At 38.9% G+C, this 20,123-nt stretch overlaps 6 pseudogenes; 5 read left to right on the top strand and 1 right to left on the bottom strand.

Moving 5' to 3' along the window:
* Positions 1 to 1,404: 1,404 nt before the first annotated feature.
* On the top strand, positions 1,405 to 3,019 carry LOC123390013 (annotated as a pseudogene).
* A 68-nt stretch (positions 3,020 to 3,087) lies between these two features.
* LOC123390009 lies at positions 3,088 to 3,753 on the top strand (annotated as a pseudogene).
* A 250-nt stretch (positions 3,754 to 4,003) lies between these two features.
* LOC123389975 lies at positions 4,004 to 4,761 on the top strand (annotated as a pseudogene).
* Positions 4,762 to 6,920: 2,159 nt separating this feature from the next.
* On the top strand, positions 6,921 to 10,158 carry LOC123390010 (annotated as a pseudogene).
* Positions 10,159 to 10,552: 394 nt separating this feature from the next.
* LOC123390014 lies at positions 10,553 to 12,023 on the top strand (annotated as a pseudogene).
* A 761-nt stretch (positions 12,024 to 12,784) lies between these two features.
* On the bottom strand, positions 12,785 to 13,984 carry LOC123390015 (annotated as a pseudogene).
* Between the last annotated feature and the right edge of the window lie 6,139 nt (positions 13,985 to 20,123).

Genomic DNA, 20,123 nt, shown 5'->3' on the forward strand with positions numbered 1-20,123 from the left:
GGTCTATGTACACAACGGAATATTACTCAACCATTTCATAAAGAATGAAATCTTGCCATTTGCAACGACATGGATGGAGCTAGAGAATATAATGCTAAGTGAAGTAAGTCAGTGAAAGAAAGACAAATACACTATGATTTCACTCATATGTGGAATTTAAGAAACAATACTACTTTAAAAAGGGGGGTGCCTCCGTGGCTCAGTGGGTTAAAGCCTCTGCCTTTGGCTTGTATTGTGATCCCATGGTCCTGAGATCGAGCACCACATTGAGTTCTCTGCTCAGCGGGGAGCCTGCCTCCCCTCTCTCTCTCTATCTGCCTGCCTCTGCCTACTTTTCATCTCTGTCTGTCAAATAAATAAATAAAATCTTTAAAAAAAAATGAAAGAAAGAATACTAATAGGCAAGGAAAAAAGAGAAAGACAAACCAAGAAACAGACTCTTTTTTTATATAAATTTATTTATTTTCTGAAAAACATTATTCATTATTTTTTCACCACACCCAGTGCTCCATGCAATCCGTGCCCTCCATAATACCCACCACCCGGTACCCCAACCTCCCACCCCACCCCACCACTTCAAACCCCTCAGATTGTTTTTCGGAGTCCATAGTCTCTCATGGTTCACCTCCCCTTCCAATTTCTCCCAACTCCATTCTCCTCTCTAACACCCCTTGTCCTCCATGCTATTTGTTATGCTCCACAAATAAGTGAGACTATATGATAATTGACTCTCTCTGCTTGACTTATTTCACTCAGCATCATCTCTTCCAGTCCCATCCATGTTGCTACAAAAGTTGGGTATTCATCCTTTCTGATGGGGGCATAATACTCCACAGTGTATATGGACCACATCTTCCTTATCCATTCGTCCGTTGAAGGGCATCTTGGTTCTTTCCACGGTTTGGCGACCGTGGCCATTGCTGCTATAAACATTGGGATACAGATGGCCCTTCTTTTCACTACATCTGTATCTTTGGGGTAAATACCCAGGAGTGCAATGGCAGGGTCATAGGGAAGCTCTATTTTTAATTTATTGAGGAATCTCCACACTGTTCTCCAAAGAGGCTGTCCGTTAACTCCTGATTCCATCATAAGGACTGCAAGAGTATATCTCACATCTATTGAACGCAAATCAATCACTTTAATTAAGCTAAGCCCTTTCTAGATTGGTGGGCTACCATCCCACGAAACTTTTTAGTTAACAGCTAAATACCCTAATCAACTGGCTTCAATCTACTTCTCCCGCCACAAAGAAAAAAAAGGCAGGAGAAGCCCCGGCAGGGTTGAAGCTGCTTCTTTGAATTTGCAATTCAATGTGATATTTCACTACAGAGCTTGGCAAAAAGGGGAATTAAACCCTATTCTTAGATTTACAGCCTAATGCCCTTGTCAGCCATTTTACCTATGTTCATAAATCGATGATTATTCTCCACTAATCACAAAGACATTGAAACCCTTTACCTCTTGTTTGGTGCATGAGCTGGAATGGTAGGAACTGCTCTCAGTCTATTAATCCATGCTGAACTAGGTCAACCCGGCGCTCTGCTAGGAGATGACCAGATTTACAATGTAATCGTAACTACTCACGCATTTGTAATACTTTTCTTCATAGTAATACCTATCATGCCCGGAGGCTTTGGGAACTGACTTATCCCTCTAATAATCAGTGCACCTGATATGGTATTCCCACGAATAAATAACATATGCTTCTGCCTCCTACCCCCCTCTTTCCTCCTCCTATTAGCCTCTTCCATGGTAGAAGCAGGTGCAGGAACAGGATGACCTGTATATCCCCCTTTAGCAGGAAACCTAGCACATGCAGGAGCATCCGTAGACCTAACAATTTTCTCTCTACACTTAGCGGGTGTCTCATCTATTCTAGGATCCATCAACTTTATCACTACTATTATCAACATAAAACCACCCGCTATGTCACAATACCAAACTCCCCTATTTGTATGATCTGTTTTAATTACAGCCATACTCCTACTTCTATCCTTACCAGTCTTGGCAGCCGGTATTACCATACTACTCACAGATCGGAATCTGAACACTACTTTCTTTGATCCAGCCGGAGGAGGAGATCCCATCCAATACCAACAATCTGTTTTGATTTTTTGGACACCCAGAAGTATACATCTTAATTCTTCAAGGATTTGGTATTATTTCACACGTTGTAACATACTACTCAGGAAAAAAGAACCTTTTGGTTACATAGGAATAGTATGAGCAATAATATCAATTGGTTTCCTAGGATTCATCGTATGAGCCCACCATATATTTACTGTAGGCCTAGATGTCGACACACGAGCATACTTCACCTCAGCTATTATAATTATCGCTATTCCCACAGGAGTAAAAGTATTTAGCTGACTGGCTACCCTGCACAAAGGAAATATCAAATGATCCCCCGCTATACTATGGGCCTTAGGGTTTATCTTTCTATTTACAGTGGGTGTTTTAATGGGCATTGTACTATCAAACTCATCACTAGACATCATTCTTCACGATACATATTATGTAGTAACACATTTCCACTACGTTCTTTCAATAGGGGCAGTATTTGCAATCATAGACGGATTCGTCCACTGATTCCCACTATTCACAGGCTACACCCTAAATGATATCTGAGCAAAAATCCATTTTACAATTATATTTGTAGGAGTAAACACAACATTCTTTCCTCAACACTTCCTAGGCCTATCAGGTATGCCTCGACGCTACTCTGACTACCCAGATGCTTACACAACATGAAACACAGTATCTTCCATGGGCTCATTCATTTCATTAACAGCAGTAATACTGATAATCTTCATGATCTGAGAAGCCTTTGCATCCAAACGAGAAGTGCTGACAGTAGAACTAACTTCAACAAACATCTAATGATTGCATGGATGTCCTCCTCCATACCATACATTCAAGGAACCAACCTATGTATTATCAAAATAAGAAAGGAAAGAATCGAACCCCCTAAAACTGGTTTCAAGCCAATGTCATAACCACTATGTCTTTCTCGATAAGAGGTATTAGTAAAAATTATATGACTTTGTCAAAGTCAAATTATAGGTGAAAGTCCTTTATATCTCTATGGCGTATCCTTTCCAAATAGGCCTCCAAGATGCAACCTCCCCTATCATAGAAGAACTACTACGCTTTCATGATCATATATTAATGATCGTATTCTTAATTAGTTCTCTCATTCTCTACATTATTTCAGTAATGTTAACCACCAAACTCACACATACTAGCACCATAGATGCTCAAGCAGTTGAAACGATCTGAACCATCTTGCCTGCTATTATTCTAATTCTGATTGCTTTACCTTCACTACGAATCCTCTATATGATAGACGAAATTAATAACCCCTCCTTAACCATAAAGACTATAGGCCACCAATGATATTGAAACTATGAGTATACAGATAACGAAGATTTAAACTTTGACTCCTACATGATCCCAACTCAAGAGCTAAAACCCAGAGAACTATGATTACTAGAAGTAGACAAACGAATAGTCCTCCCAATAGAAATAACAATTAGCATATTAATCTCTTCCGAAAACGTATTACACTCATGAGCCATTCCATCCTTGGGATTAAAAACTGATGCTATCCCAGGGCACCTAAACCAAACTACTATTATAGTCATACGACCAGGGCTATACTACGGCCAATGCTCTGAAATCTGTGGCTCTAATCACAGCTTCATACCCATTGTTCTCGAGTTAGTACCTCTATCGCACTTTGAAAAATGATCTGCCTCAATATTATAAATTCATTGAGAAGCTAAACAGCATTAACCTTTTAAGTTAAAGATTGAGAGCGTAAACCTATCCTCAGTGACATGCCACAACTAGATATTTCAACATGATTTATCACTATCTTATCAATAATTATCACCCTATTTTTTATATTCCAACTAAAAGTATCAAAATATAATTTTCCAGAAAACCCCGAACCAAAACTAGTGGCTACATCAAAATCTATTATACCTTGAGAAAAGAAATGAATGAAAATCTATTTTCCTCATTCATTACCCCTACAATAATAAGGTAATGAATATTATCATTACCATATTCCCAGATATTAGATTTCCCTCACCTAACCGACTAATTAATAACCAACTCATCTCTATTCAACAATGACTAGTACAATTAACATCAAAACAGATATTATCTATTCACAACCAAAAAGGACAAACTTGGGCATTAATACTAATATCCCTAATCCTATTTATTGGCTCTACTAATCTATTAGGTCTCCTGCCCCACTCATTTACCCCCACTACACAACTATCTTTAAACCTAGGAATAGCCATCCCCCTATGAGCAGGCACAGTAATTACTGGTTTCCGGTATAAAACAAAAGCCTCTTTAGCCCATTTCCTACCGCAAGGAACACCACTTCCCCTAATTCCAATACTTATCATCATCGAAACTATTAGCCTATTCATTCAACCCATAGCCCTGGCCGTACGATTAACAGCCAGTATTACCGCAGGCCACTTATTAATTCACCTAATTGGAGGAGCTACTCTAGCCCTAATAAACATTAGTACCATTACAGCAATAATTACTTTCACTATCCTTGTCCTCCTAACCATCCTAGAATTTGCAGTAGCCCTTCTCCAGGCCTATGTCTTCACCTTGTTAGTAAGCCTATATTTACATGACAACACTTAATGACCCACCAAACACACTCATATCACATAGTCAACCCAAGCCCATGACCCCTGACAGGAGCCCTTTCCGCCCTACTCACAACATCAGGACTAGTAATGTGATTCCATTATAACCCACTATCCCTTCTAACCCTAGGTACTACAGCTAACATACTGACTGTATATCAATGATGACGAGACGTTGTCCGAGAAGGAACATTCCAAGGCCACCACACTCCTACTGTCCAAAAAGGCTTACGATACGGAATAATTCTCTTCATTACATCAGAACTTTTCTTCTTTGCAGGCTTCTTCTGAGCTTTCTACCATTCAAGCCTAGCACCAACCCCTGAGCTAGAAGGGTGTTGACCACCCACAGGCATTACACCTCTAAACCCCCTAGAAGTACCATTACTCAACACCTTGGTTCTCCTAGCCTCTGGAGTCTCTATTACTTGAGCCCACCATAGCCTAATAGAAGGAAACCACAAACACATGCTCCAAGCCCTATATATTACAATCTCCCTAGGCTTATATTTCACCCTTTTACAAGCCTCAGAATACTACGAGGCCCCATTCACAATCTCTGACGGAATCTATGGTTCCACATTTTTTATAGCCACAGGATTCCATGGCCTTCACGTCATCATCGGATCTACCTTTCTCATTGTATGCTTCCTACGACAGTTAAACTACCACTTCACATCTAGCCACCATTTCGGATTCGAAGTAGCTGCCTAATATTGACACTTCGTAGATGTCATATGACTATTCCTATATGTATCCATCTATTGATGAGGATCTTATTTCTCTAGTATTAATAAGTACAGTTGACTTCCAATCAACTAGTTCTGGTACAGCCCGGAGAGAAATAATAAATATAATATTAACCATACTCATCAACATATCCCTAGCATCCCTACTCATTCTAATCGCATTCTGACTACCCCAGTTAAACATCTATACAGAAAAAGCAAGCCCATATGAATGTGGCTTTGACCTCCTACGATCAGCACGTCTACCCTTCTCTATAAAATTTTTCCTAGTAGCCATTACATTTCTACTATTCGACCTAGAAATTGCACTACTCCTACCACTACCATGGGCCTCACAATCAATTAACCTAAAAACTACACTCACCATAGCACTAGCACTAGTTTCCCTATTAGCCGCGAGCCTGGCCTACGAATGAACTGAGGAAGGCTTAGAATGAAACGAATATGATAATTAGTTTAACAAAAACAAATGATTTTGACTCATTAGATTGTAACTCATATTACAATTATCAAAGTCCATAGTATACATCAACATTTTTCTAGCCTTTACTCTATCCTTTATGGGGCTACTCATCTACTGATCCCACCTAATATCTTCTCTTCTCTGCCTAGAAGGAATAATGCTATCCCTCTTCATCATAATAACAGTCACCATCCTAACAAACCACTTCACATTAGCTAGCATGACCCCTATCATCCTCCTTGTATTTGCAGCCTGCGAAGCAGCATTAGGTTTATCCCTACTAGTTATAATCTCTACCACATATGGAACAGACTATGTACAAAACGTAAACCTACTACAATGTTAAAAATCATCATCCCAACCATAATACTAATTCCCCTAACATGACTATCAAAACCCAGTATAATCTGAATTAACACAACAGCCCACAGCATACTAATTAGTTTAATTAGCCTAACATATCTCAACCAACTTACAGACAATAATCTAAACTTCTCACTGCTATTTTTCGCAGACTCCTTATCAGCACCCCTACTAACACTCACAACATGACTCCTTCCCCTAATGCTCATAGCAAGCCAACACCATTTATTGAAAGAAACCCTGACCCGAAAAAAACTTTACATTACAATATTAATCATACTGCAACTGTTCCTAATCATAACATTCACCGCCACAGAACTAATCATATTTTATATCCTATTCAAAGCCATACTCATACCAACATTAATTATCATCACCCGATGAGGCAACCAAACAGAACGACTAAACGCTGGCCTATATTTTTTATTCTATACTCTAGTAGGCTCCCTGCCCCTCCTAATTGCCCTACTATGAGTGCAAAACAACTTAGGTACCCTAAATCTCTTAATTATTCAATACTGAGAACAACCCCTACCAAATTCCTGATCCAATGCCCTATTATGACTAGCATGCATAATAGCGTTCATAGTGAAAATACCTCTATACGGCCTTCATCTATGACTCCCAAAAGCCCACGTAGAGGCCCCTATTGCAGGATCCATGGTCCTTGCCGCCGTACTTCTTAAATTAGGAGGGTACGGAATAATACGAATTACCATGCTACTAAACCCATTAACAAGCTACATAGCATACCCCTTCATAATACTATCATTATGAGGAATAATTATAACCAGCTCCATCTGCATACACCAAACAGACCTAAAATCCTTAATTGCCTACTCCTCCATAAGCCACATAGCCCTAGTAATTATAGCTGTACTCATCCAATCACCATGAAGCTATATAGGAGCAACAGCCCTAATAATTGCTCATGGCCTGACATCATCTATGCTATTCTGCCTAGCTAATTCCAACTATGCACGCATTCACAGCCGTACCATAATCCTCGCATGAGGACTACAAATACTCCTACCACTAATAGCTGCATGATGACTACTTGCCAGCTTAACTAACCTAGCCCTACCACCCACAATCAACCTAGTAAGAGAACTATTCGTAGTAATAGCCTCATTCTCATGATCCAACATCACTATTGTCCTAATAGGGGTTAACATTACCATCACTGCCCTATACTCCCTATACATACTAATTACTACACAACGCAGAAAATACACACACCAACAACCCTCAGTTTGTACATTGGGGAGGGTATGTGTTTTGGTGAGTGCTGTGAAGTGTGTAAACCTGGTGATTCACAGACCTGTACCCCTGGGGATAAAAATATATGTTTATAAAAAATAAAAAATTATATTAAAAAAAAAAGAGAGAAAAAAAAAAGAAAGGATGAATACCCAACTTTTGTAGCAACATGGACAGTCAAGCAGAGAGAGTCAATTATCATATGGTTTCACTTATTTGTGGAGCATAACAAATAGCATGGAGGACATGGAGAGTTAGAGAGGATCAGGGAGTTGGGGGAAATTGGAAGGGGAGGTGAATCATGAGAGACTATGGACTCTAAAAAACAATCTGAGGGGTTTGAAGTGGCGGGTGGGTGGGAGGTTGGGGCACCAGGTGGTGGGTATTATAGAGGGCACGGATTGCATGGAGCACTGGGTGTGGTGAAAAAATAATGAATACTGTTATGCTGAAAATAAATAAAAAATAAATTAAAAAAAAAAAAAGAAAAGAAAATACACACACCATATCAAGAATATCAAACCATCATTCACACGGGAAAACTCCCTAATAGCCCTCCACCTACTACCCCTACTTCTCCTCTAACTCAACCCTAAAATTATTTTAGGACCTATTTACTGTAAATATAGTTTAACAAAAACATTAGATTGTGAATCTAACAATAAAAGCTCAAACCTTTTTATTTACTGAAAAAGTACCACGCAAGAACTGCTAACTCATGCTCCCATGTATAAAAACATGGCTTTTTCAACTTTTAAAGGATAGTAGTAATCCATTGGTCTTAGGAACAAAAAATTGGTGCAACTCCAAATAAAAGTAATTAACCTATTTACTTCTTCAATACTCGTAACACTATTCATACTAACTCTTTCCATTATAATAACTAACACCACCATATATACCAATAAACTCTACCCTCAATACGTAAAAACCACCATTTCACATGCCTTCATAATCAGCCTAATCCCCACAATAATATTTCTTCACCTAGGACAAGACACAATAATTTCAAACTGACACTGAGTTACAATCCAAACAATAAAAGTATCACTTAGCTTTAAACTCGATTACTTTTCAATAAACTTTATACCAGTAGCACTATTCATCACGTGATCAATTATAGAGTTCTCAATATGATATATACACTCAGACCCCCACATCAATCGATTTTTCAAATACCTACTCCTGTTTCTCATTACCATAATAATTCTGGTTACCGCCAACAATATATTCCAACTATTCATCGGCTGAGAGGGAGTAGGTATTGTCATTATTACTTATTGGATGATGGTATGGACGAACAGACGCCAACACAGCCGCACTACAAGCCATCTTATACAACCACATTGGGGACGTAGGACTCATCCTAGCTATAGCCTGATTCCTAACCAACCTAAATACATGAGACTTTCAACAAATCTTCATAACTAAGCACAAAAACCTAACCATCCCTCTCATAGGCTTACTATTAGCAGCCACCGGAAAATCTGCACAATTTGGCCTTCACCCATGACTACCCTCAGCCATGGAAGGCCCAACTCCTGTATCAGCCCTACTGCACTCAAGTACAATAGTTGTAGCAGGAGTATTTCTACTAATCCGATTCCACCCCCTAATAGAACATAACAAAATAATACAAACCATCACACTATGCTTAGGAGCAATTACAACCCTATTTACAGCAATTTGTGCTTTAACACAAAATGACATCAAAAAAATTGTTGCTTTCTCCACTTCAAGCCAACTCGGACTAATAATTGTAACCATCGGCATCAACCAACCCTACCTAGCATTTCTCCATATCTGCACTCACGCATTCTTCAAAGCCATACTATTCATATGCTCCGGATCAATCATTCACAGCTTAAATGACGAACAAGACATTCAAAAAATAGGAGGACTATTCAAAGCATTAGCATTCACCATCACCTCCCTAGTTGTCGGAAGCCTAGCACTCACAGGAATACCTTTCCTAACAGGATTCTATTCCAAAGACCTAATCATCGAGACCGCCAACACGTTGTATACCAACGCCTGAGGCCTTCTAATAACCCTCGTTGCCACCTCCATAACGGCCGCCTACAGCACTCAAATTATATTCTTCACGCTATTAGGACAACCCCGCTTCAACCCTATCATTACAATCAACGAGAATAATCCACTCCTAATCAATTCCATTAAACGTCTCTTATTCGGGAGTATCTTTGCAGGATTCTTAATCTCCTACAATATTACACCCACCACCACCCCACAGATAACTATGCCTCATTATCTTAAAATAATAGCTCTTACCGTAACTATCCTAGGTTTCATCCTGGCACTAGAACTTAACCTCATAATGCAGAGCCTAAAATTCAAATACCCATCGAGCCTATTCAAATTCTCAAACATGCTGGGTTATTTCCCCACCATTATTCACCGCCTAATACCCAAAACAAATCTACTAGTAAGCCAAAAATCAGCATCAGCACTACTAGATATAATTTGACTAGAAAAAATTTTACCAAAATCCATCTCCCACTTCTAAATAAAATCTTCAATTACCATCTCAAGCCAAAAAGGTCTAATCAAACTATATTTTATATCATTCATGTTAACCCTGGCCCTCAGCCTACTAGCACTTAATTTCCAGGAGTAACCTCCATAATTACCAACACCCCAATAAGAAGGGATCAACCTGTAACAATAACAAGTCAAGTTCCATAGCTATATAAAGCTGCAATTCCCATAGCCTCTTCACTGAAAAAGCCTGTATCACCTGTATCATAAATAACTCTATCACCCGCCCCATTAAACTTTAATACAACCTCAACCTCAACATCATCACCCTTTAAAATATAACAAGCAGTTAATAACTCAGATAGCAAGCCAACAATAAAGGCACCAAAAACAGCCTTATTAGAAACCCAAACCTCAGGATATTGCTCTGTGGCTATAGCCGTAGTATATCCAAAAACAACCAACATCCCCCTTAAATAAATTAAAAACACCATTAAGCCCAGAAAAGATCCCCCAAAACTTAACACAATACCACAACTAATAGCCCCACTAATAATTAAGACCAACCTGCCGTAGATAGGAGAAGGTTTTGAAGAAAACCCTACAAAACTAACTACAAAAATAACACTTAGAATGAATACAATGTATGTCATCATTATTCCTACATGGAATCTAACCATGACTGGTGACATGAAAAATAACTGTTGTATTTCAACTATAAGAACATTAATGACCAACATTCGTAGGACTCACCCGTTAACCAAAATCATCAACAACTCATTCATTGACCTCCCCGCTCCATCAAACATTTCAGCATGATGAAACTTTGGCTCCCTCCTCGGAATCTGCCTAATCCTTCAGATTCATACAGGTTTATTCTTAGCCATGCACTATACATCAGACACAGCCACAGCCTTTTCATCAGTTACCCATATCTGCCGAGACATCAACTACGGCTGAATCATTCAATACATACACGCAAACGGAGCTTCCATATTCTTTGTCTGCCTATTCTTGCATGTAGGACGGGGCCTATACTATGGAACTTATATAGTCCCCGAAACATGAAACATTGGTATTATTTTATTATTCGAAGTCAAGGCACAGCATTCATAGGTTACGTATTACCATGAGGACAAATATCATTTTGAGATGCAACCGTAATTACTAATTTATTATCAGCTATCCCGAACGTCGGAACTAGCCTTGTAGAATGAATCTGAGGGGGATTTTCAGTAGACAAAGCCACCCTAACACGATTTTTCACCTTCCACTTCATCCTACCATTCATCATTTCAGCACTAGCAGCAGTTCACCTACTATTCCTCCATGAGACAGGATCTAACAACCCTTCCGGAATCCCATCCAACTCCAACAAAATCCCATTCCACCCCTACTATACCACCAAAGACATCCTAGGTGCCCTATTTCTTATTTTAATACTAATATTACTAGTACTATTCTCACCTGATCTATTAGGAGATCCAGACAACTACATTCCTGCCAACCCGCTCAAAACACCTCCCCATGTTAAACCTGAATGATACTTCCTATTCGCATACGCTATCCTACGGTCCATTCCTAATAAACTAGGAGGAGTACTAGCCCTAATTTTCTCCATTCTAGTCCTAGCCATCATCCCCCTACTACATACCTCAAAACAACGAAGCATGATATTCCGCCCACTAAGCCAATGTTTATTCTGACTACTGGTAGCCAACCTCCTAACCCTAACCTGAATTGGTGGTCAACCAGTAGAATACCCATTTATCACCATCGGCCAACTAGCCTCAATCCTTTACTTCACAATTCTCCTAGTCCTTATACCAACCATCAGCATTATCAAAAATAATCTATTAAAATGAAGAGTCTTTGTAGTATATTAATTACTTTGGTCTGTAAACCAAAAATGGAGTACCCTATCTCCCTAAGACTCAAGGAAGAAGCAATAGCCCCACCATCAGCACCCAAAGCTGACATTCTAACTAAACTATTGCCTGATTTCCTCACTATCAATTTTTTAATTCATATATTTAATAACATTTAATGTGCTTCCCCAATATGTGTTTTTCCACCCCTCCATGTACGTTGTGCATTACGGTAGATTTAAGTTGGAAAGTATTATTTAAAAATAATAAGTTGGGCATTCAGGCACCTGGGAGGATCAGTCAGTTGAGTATCGGACTCTTGGTTTCCACTCAGGTCATGTTCTCATGGGTCAAGAGGTTGAGCCCCATGTCATGCTCTGTGCTCAGTGGGGAGTTTGTTTGAAATTCTTTCCCTATGACCCTGCCCAAACTCTCTCTGTCTCATTCTCACTCTTTCTATCACTCTCAATTAAAACAACAACAACAACAACAATGAAAGAAAAAGAACAAGAAAAAGAAGAAGAAAGAAACTGGGCATTACTGTCCATCACTAGTGACTGTGTATATTGCCATGAGCAATATTAAGACAAACACCAGACAATACATTGTTTACACAATAGAATGATATATAAAAGTCAGGTTCAACAACAAACTATTAAAATAAAGGAAATCAATTCTGTGAAACAAAGTCATACTTGAGATAGAGTGAGGTTCATCTTGAAAAAGGCTCTAATATTCAGTATATCTCCAATATCCAGGACATTCAGAATTAACAGTGTTCCAGGTAACTCACCTTGAAAACGTTCTCGTATTTTTTATGGAGTAGGATTTTCAGTAATGGCCATGAGACATATGACAGAAATTGCCACAAAATCAATGGTGGAAAATAAAAAAAAATCAAACAATTGTATTTCTCTTCTCTAGAAGTTTCTTTAGCGCTTTTTTGACACCTTTGTTTCTCAGGGAGTAAATCAAAGGATTCAACATGGGAGTGACTAAAATGTAACATAAGGAGACCACTTTACTAGCTCAGGAAATCTGTCTGGAATGAGATAAATAAAAAAGACGGTACCATACAGTACACTACGACTCCTAAGTGAGAGCTGCAAGTGGAGAAGGCTTTCTTACGTCCCTCAGAGGAGCGTATCTTCAGAACTGTGGACACAATATTCATGTAAGAAACAGTAATAACTATGATGGTAGGCATGATAATGATGCCAGATAAGGAGAAAGAAACCATCTTATAGGGCACCCGGGTGGCTCAGTGGATTAAGCTGCTGCCTTCGGCTCAGGTCATGATTTCAGGGTCATAGGATCCAGTCCCGCATCGGGCTCTCTGCTCGGCAGGGAGCCTGCTTCTCTCTCTCTCTCTCTCTCTGCCTGCCTCTCTGTCTACTTGTGATCTCTCTCTGTCAAATAAATAAATAAAATCTTAAAAAAAAAAAAAAAGACAGAAACCATCCTATAGATGAAGAGGTCAGAACAAGATATCCTTTGAAGTGGACGAGTATCAAGGTAAAAGTGGTCAATGGCCCGGGAAGCACAAAAGGATAAAGTAAATGTCATGCCTGTTTGAAGAACTGAGCTGATACAGCCACAAAAATAGGAACCAGCCACCAACTGAATGCAGAGGCGAGTTGACATCTGGACAGAGTAGAGGAGTGGGTTGCAGATGGCAATGAAGTGGTCATAAGACATGGCTGCCAGGAGAAATCCCTCAGTCACAATGAACAAGGCAAAGAGAAAGAACTGGATCAGACAGCAGGCAAAGGAGATTGACTTGCTCTCAGACCAGAAGTTGATCATAGCTTTGGGTGCAATAACAGAAGAATAGAAGAGATCAATGAAGGAGAGGTTGCCTAGGAAGAAATACATTGGTGTGTTCAGCCGGGGATCAGTCATAATAATGGTCATCATCCCCACATTCCCTAGAAGGATCATGGCATACACAAGCAGAAAGAGCAGGAAAAGGAGAATGTGGAGTTCTGGGCGGACCCTGAAGCCTACAAGAATGAAGTCAGTCACTGCTGAGTGATTGCTTGTTCCCCTGTCACCCATGACAGAAACCTGCTGAGAGACACAAGGAAAAAAAAACAAATGAACCCCTTGGTTCTAGCTAGAAATAATCATTACAGACTTAGGACTTAAAAACCTTTTCTATAGTGATCATACATTTTAACTTTATAAAATCACTGTCCATTAAATTTAAACCATTACAACTAATGGTGAATCAAAAGTTAGATTTATGTCCCTCTTCATACAAGTGGTAGAATTAGACTTTCTTTCCTCTATATCTATTGAAATTCCTTTCCACCAAAATGCATATGCAAGTATCACTTAGGTGTATGTTTCTGAATCATGATTTAATTGGAATTGGAAGAAATTGGAGTAATTGGAAGAATGCACAAATAATTTAATAGAATAATATAGTTAGAAAACATAACTTTGAGTCTTCACATTACAAAGCAGCAGATATAAAGAAAGTGACTGAATTTAAAAATGACTTAAGAAGTACAATTTTTGTGGGCAATGGAAATTCTGAATTCTGTTGTAAGTTATTTACTCACTAAGATCACAGTTCTGCACAAAAAAAAAAAAAAAAATGTTACTAGGATTCAAATACTAGTATTTCTTTCCCAGGTGGGAATTGGCAGCCCCTTCATAATGATCATTACCCTGCATTCCTTCATCCTGCAGCTCATAGTTTGTTGGGTTTTTTATTTTTCCTTTTTTAAGAAGATCTACAGGTAGCCTAGAAGGAAGAGTTACTTTGGAAAATGATACTGAAAGAAAGAAAGAAAGAAAGAAGGAAAGGAAGGAAGGAAGGAAGGAAAGAAGGAAAGAAAGGATGGGAGGAAGGAAAATAAAAGAAAATAGAAAAAGATATCACATTACACCAGTTAGAATGGCCAAAATTAGCAAGACAGGAAACCACATGTGTTGGAGGGCAAGTGGAGAAAGGGGAACCCTCTTCCACTGTTGGTGGGAAAGCAAGTTGGTGCAGCCTCTTTGGAGAATAATAGGGAGATTCCTCAAGAAATTAAAAATAGAACTTCCCAGTGACCCTGCCATTGCACTCCTGGATATTTACCCCAAAGATACAGATGTAGTGCAAAGAAGGGCCATCTGTATCCCAATGTTTATAGCAGCAATGGCCACGGTCACCAAACTGGAAAGAACCAAGATGCCCTTCAACGGACGAATGGATAAGGAAGATGTGGTCCATATACACTATGGAGTATTATGCCTCCATCAGAAAGGACGAATACCCAACTTTTGTAGCAACATGGATGGGACTGGAAGAGATTATGCTGAGTGAAATAAGTCGAACAGAGAGAGTCAATTATCATATGGTTTCACTTATTTGTGGTGCAGAACAAATAGCATGGAGGATATGGGGACCAAAAGAGGACAAGGGAGTTGAGAGAAATTGGAAGGGGAGGTGAACCATGAGAGACTATGGACTCTGAAAAACAATCTGACGGTTTTAAAGGGGCGGGGGATGGGAGGTCGGGGTACCAGGTGGTGGGTATTATGGAGGGCACAGATTGCATGGAGCACTGGGTATGGTGAAAAAATAATTAATACTGTTTTTCTGAAAATAAATAATTTGAAAAAATTAAAAAAATAAAATAAAATAAAGTTTTAAAAAAAGACAGTAGTCAGAGATACAGAAGGACACTACATAATTCTTTTTTTTAATTTATTTTTTTATTTTTTATAAACATATATTTTTATCCCCAGGGGTACAGGTCTGTGAATCACCAGGTTCACACACTTCACAGAACTCACCAAAGCACATAGGGAAGGACACTACATAATTCTTAAAGGGACTATCCACCAAGATGATCTAACAATTGTAAATATGTATGCCCCCAATATGGGAACAGCCAATTACATAAGAAAACTGTTAATCAAGATAAAGAGTCATATTGATATGAATACATTAATAGTAGGAGATCATAATATGCCTCTCTCAGAAATAGATCATCAAAGCAGAAAATCAATAAAGAAACAAGAGCATTGACTGACGCATTGTACCAGATGGATCTCATAGATATATAGAGAGCAGTCCACCCTAAAACAAAAGAATACTCATTCTTCCCAAGTGCACATGGAACTTTTCTCAAGAATAGACCACATACTGAGTCACAAATCAGGACTCAACCTATACCAAAAGACTGAGATGGTTCCCTGCATATTCTCAGATCACAATGCTTTGAAATTGGAGCTCAAAAACAAGGAAAAGTTCGGAAGGAACTCAAACACCTGGAAGCTAAAGACTACCTTGCTTAAGAATGATTGGATCAACCAGATCAAAGAAGAACTGAAACAATTCATGGAAACCAATGAGAATGAAGACACGTTGGTCCAAAACCTATGAGATACAGCAAAGGCGGTCCTAAGGGGGAAATACATAGCCATCCAAGCCTGCCTCAAAAAAAAATTGAAAAATCCAGAATACACCAGCTGTCTCTACACATTAATGAACTGGAGAATCAACAACAAATCAAACTAACTCCACACATAAGAAGGGAAATCATCAAGATTAGAGCAGAGATCAATGAGGTAGAAACCAGAGATACAGTAGAATGTATCAATGAAACTAGAAGTTGGTTTTTTGAAAGAATCAATAAGATCAATAAACTACTGGCCACACTAATCCAAAAGAGAGAAAGCTCAAATACATAAAATTATGAATGAAAAGGGAGAGATCACAACGAACACCAAGGAAGTAGAAACAATCATCAGAAGTTATTATCAAAAGTTATATGCCAATAAGCTAAGCAACCTGGATGAAATGGATGCATTCCTGGAAAACTATAAACTCCCAAAATTGAATCAGGAAGAAATTGACAACCTGAATAGACCACTATCTAGTAACAAGATTGAAGTGGTGATCAAAAACCTCCCAAAAAACAAGAGCCCAGGACCTGATGGATTCCCCAGAGAATTCTACCAAACTTTCAAAGAAGAAATAACACCTATTCTCCTGAAGCTGTTTCAAAAAATTAAAGCAAAAGGAAAACTTCCTGACTCTTTCTATGAAGCCAGTATTACCCTGATCCCCAAACCAGGCAAAGACCCTACCAAAAAGGAGAGTTTCAGACCAATATCACTGTTGAATATGGATGCTAAGATTCTCAACAAGATCCTAGACAACAGGATCCAACAGCACATTAAAAATATTTCCACCATGACCAGGTGGGATTCATCCCTGGGCTACAAGGATGGTTCAACATTCGCAAATCAATCAATGTGATAGAACAAATTAATAAGAGAAGAGAGAAGATCCACATGGTCCTCTCAATTGATGCAGAAAAAGCATTTGACAAAATCCAGCATCCGTTCCTGATTAAAACGCTTCAAAGTAGAGGGATAGAGGGAACATTCCCAAACTTCATAAAATCTATCTATGAAAGACCCACAGCAAATATCATCCTCAATGGGAAAAAGGTGGAGCCTTCCCATTGAGATCAGGAACACGACAAGGATGCCCACTTTCACCACTCTTGTTCAACATAGTATTAGAAGTCCTAGCAACAGCAATCAGACAACAAAGGGAAATAAAAGGTATCCAAATTGGTAATGAAGAAGTCAAACTCTCTCTCTGCAGATGACATGATTCTTTATATGGAAAACACAAAAGACTCCACCTCCAAACTACTAGAACTCGTACAGCAATTCAGCAACGTGGCAGGATACAAGGTCAATGTACAGAAATCAGTGGCTTTCTTATATACTAACAATGAAAATACAGAAAGGGAAATTAGGGAATCGATTCCATTTACTATAGCACCAAGAACCATAAGATACCTGGGAATAAACCTAACCAAAGAGGTAAAGGATCTGTACTCAAGGAACTACAGAACACTCATGAAAGAAATTGAAAGAAATTGAAGATAGAGCAATCTATACTTTTAATGCTATTCTGATCAAAATTCCTCCGGTATTCTTCAAAGAGCTGTAGCAAATAATCCTAAAGTTTGTATGGAATCAGAAGAGGCACCGAATCACTAAGGAAATGTTGAAAAACAAAAATAAAACTGGTTAATGATTTCAAGCTTTACTACACGTTAAGATTTCAAGCTTTACTACACGTTACTTGATTTCAAGCTTTACTACAAAACTGTGATCACCAAGACAGCATGGTACTGGCATAAAAACAGACACATAGACCAGTGGAACAGAGTAGAGAGCCCAGATATGGACCTTCAACTCTATGTTCAAATAATCTTCGACAAAACAGGAAAAAATATACAGTGGAAAAAAGACAGTCTCTTCAATAAATGGTGCTGGGAAAACTGGGCAGCGATATGTAGAAGATGAAACTCAACCATTCTCTTACATCGTACACAAAGATAAACTCAAGATGGATAAAAGACTTCAATGTGAGGCAGGAATCCATCAGAATCCTAGAGGAGAACATAGGCAGTAATTTCTTTGATATCTGCCACAGCAACTTCTTTCAAGATATGTCTCCAAAGGCAAAGGAAACAAAAGAGAAGATGAACTTTTGGGACTTCATCAAAATCAAAAGCTTCTGCACAGCAAAGGAAACAGTCAAGAAAACAAAGAGGCAACCCACAGAATGGGAGAAGATATTTGCAAATGACAGTACAGACAAAAGGTTGATATCCAGGATCTATAATGAACTCCTCAAACTCAAAACACACAGAACAGACAATCATATCAAAAAATGGGCAGAAGATATGGTCAGATACTTCTCCAATAAAGACATACAAATGGCTATCAGACACATGAAAACATGTTCATCATCACTAGCCCTCAGGGAGATTCAAATGAAAACCACATGGAGATATCACCTTACACCAGTTAGAACGGCGAAAATTAGCAAGACAGGAAACAACATGTGTTGGAGAGGATGTGGAGAAAGAGGAACCCTCTTCCACTGTTGGTGGGAATGCATGTTGGTGAAGCCTCTTTGGAGAACAGTGTGGAGATTCCTCAAGAAATTAAAAATAGAACTTCCCTATGACCCTGCCATTGCACTACTGGGTATTTACCCCAGAGATACAGATGTAGTGCAAAGAAGGGCCATCTGTACCCCACTGTTTATAGCAGCAATGGCCATGGTCGCCAAACTGTGGAAAGAACCAAGATGTCCTGAGGACATTTCTTGATAGAAGAAACTAAATTCCCTTTACATCCATCCTACTCCTAGTTTTCATGAGTGCAGTTACCAGAATCAGAACCCAGCATGCTGAGAGAATAGCACTTTAAAGCAGAGGCAGAATTTGTAACACTGGCTTTAAAATTTGACTGATTTTTGAATACATCCTGGAAAAATGCAAAGTACATTGAAATGAATGAGTTTTGAGGGCTCTTTTAGTGGTGAGATAGATACTGGGTAGAATTTGTACTTACCAGAGATTTTTAAATTAAAGTGCTAATTCATGCAAATAGTCTAACGGTTTGCTGGATTGATAAGTACAACACACAAATTAATAATGGATGGCTCTAAAGAAGTTGGGACACTAATAACACTGAGAAAACTTAAATTTAATCTCTTTAGGAGAAAGTGATGCTGAGGAGGATTAACCATTGATGTTCTGGTCTCAAACACCTGGGTTAGGTACACCTGAGGTATCAGAAAATCTTCCCTTCCTCAGTGACAAGAGCAACAACCCTTAGCTTCCAAAACATCTTGATATTTCTCTTTAAGTATGTTGATGTGAGACATTAAAGTCAAATGCCACTCCCCCCACCACTGAACATTTGTGAAGTAAATATTTCCAATAGCATGGCATTAAACAAATTTAGATCCTATTTATAAATTCTTTGTTGAGGGGCACCTGAGTGGCTCAGTGGGTTAAAGCCTCTGCCATGGGCTCAGGTCATGATCTCAGGATCCTGGGATTGAGCCCCACATCGGGCTTCCCTCCTCTTTCTGCCTGGCTCTCTGCCTACTTGTGATTTCTCTCTGTCAAATAAATAAATAAATTCTTTAAAAAAAAGAAAGAAAGAAATTATTTTTTTTTAATTTTTTATTTTTTATAAACATATATTTTTATCCCCAGGGGTACAGGTCTGTGAATCACCAGGTTTACACACTTCACAGCACTCACCAAAGCACACCCCTCCCCAATGTCCATAATCCCACCCCCTTCTCCTAAACCCCTCCCCCCAACAACCCTCAGTCTGTTTTGTGAGATTAAGAGTCACTTATGGTTTGTCTCCCTCCCAATTCCATCTTGTTTCATTGATTCTTCTT

Source organism: Mustela putorius, unplaced genomic scaffold, assembly GCF_011764305.1.
Source record: "Mustela putorius furo isolate JIRA1106 unplaced genomic scaffold, ASM1176430v1.1 tig00537227_pilon_pilon_pilon, whole genome shotgun sequence".
NCBI classification, from domain to species: Eukaryota; Metazoa; Chordata; class Mammalia; order Carnivora; family Mustelidae; genus Mustela; species Mustela putorius.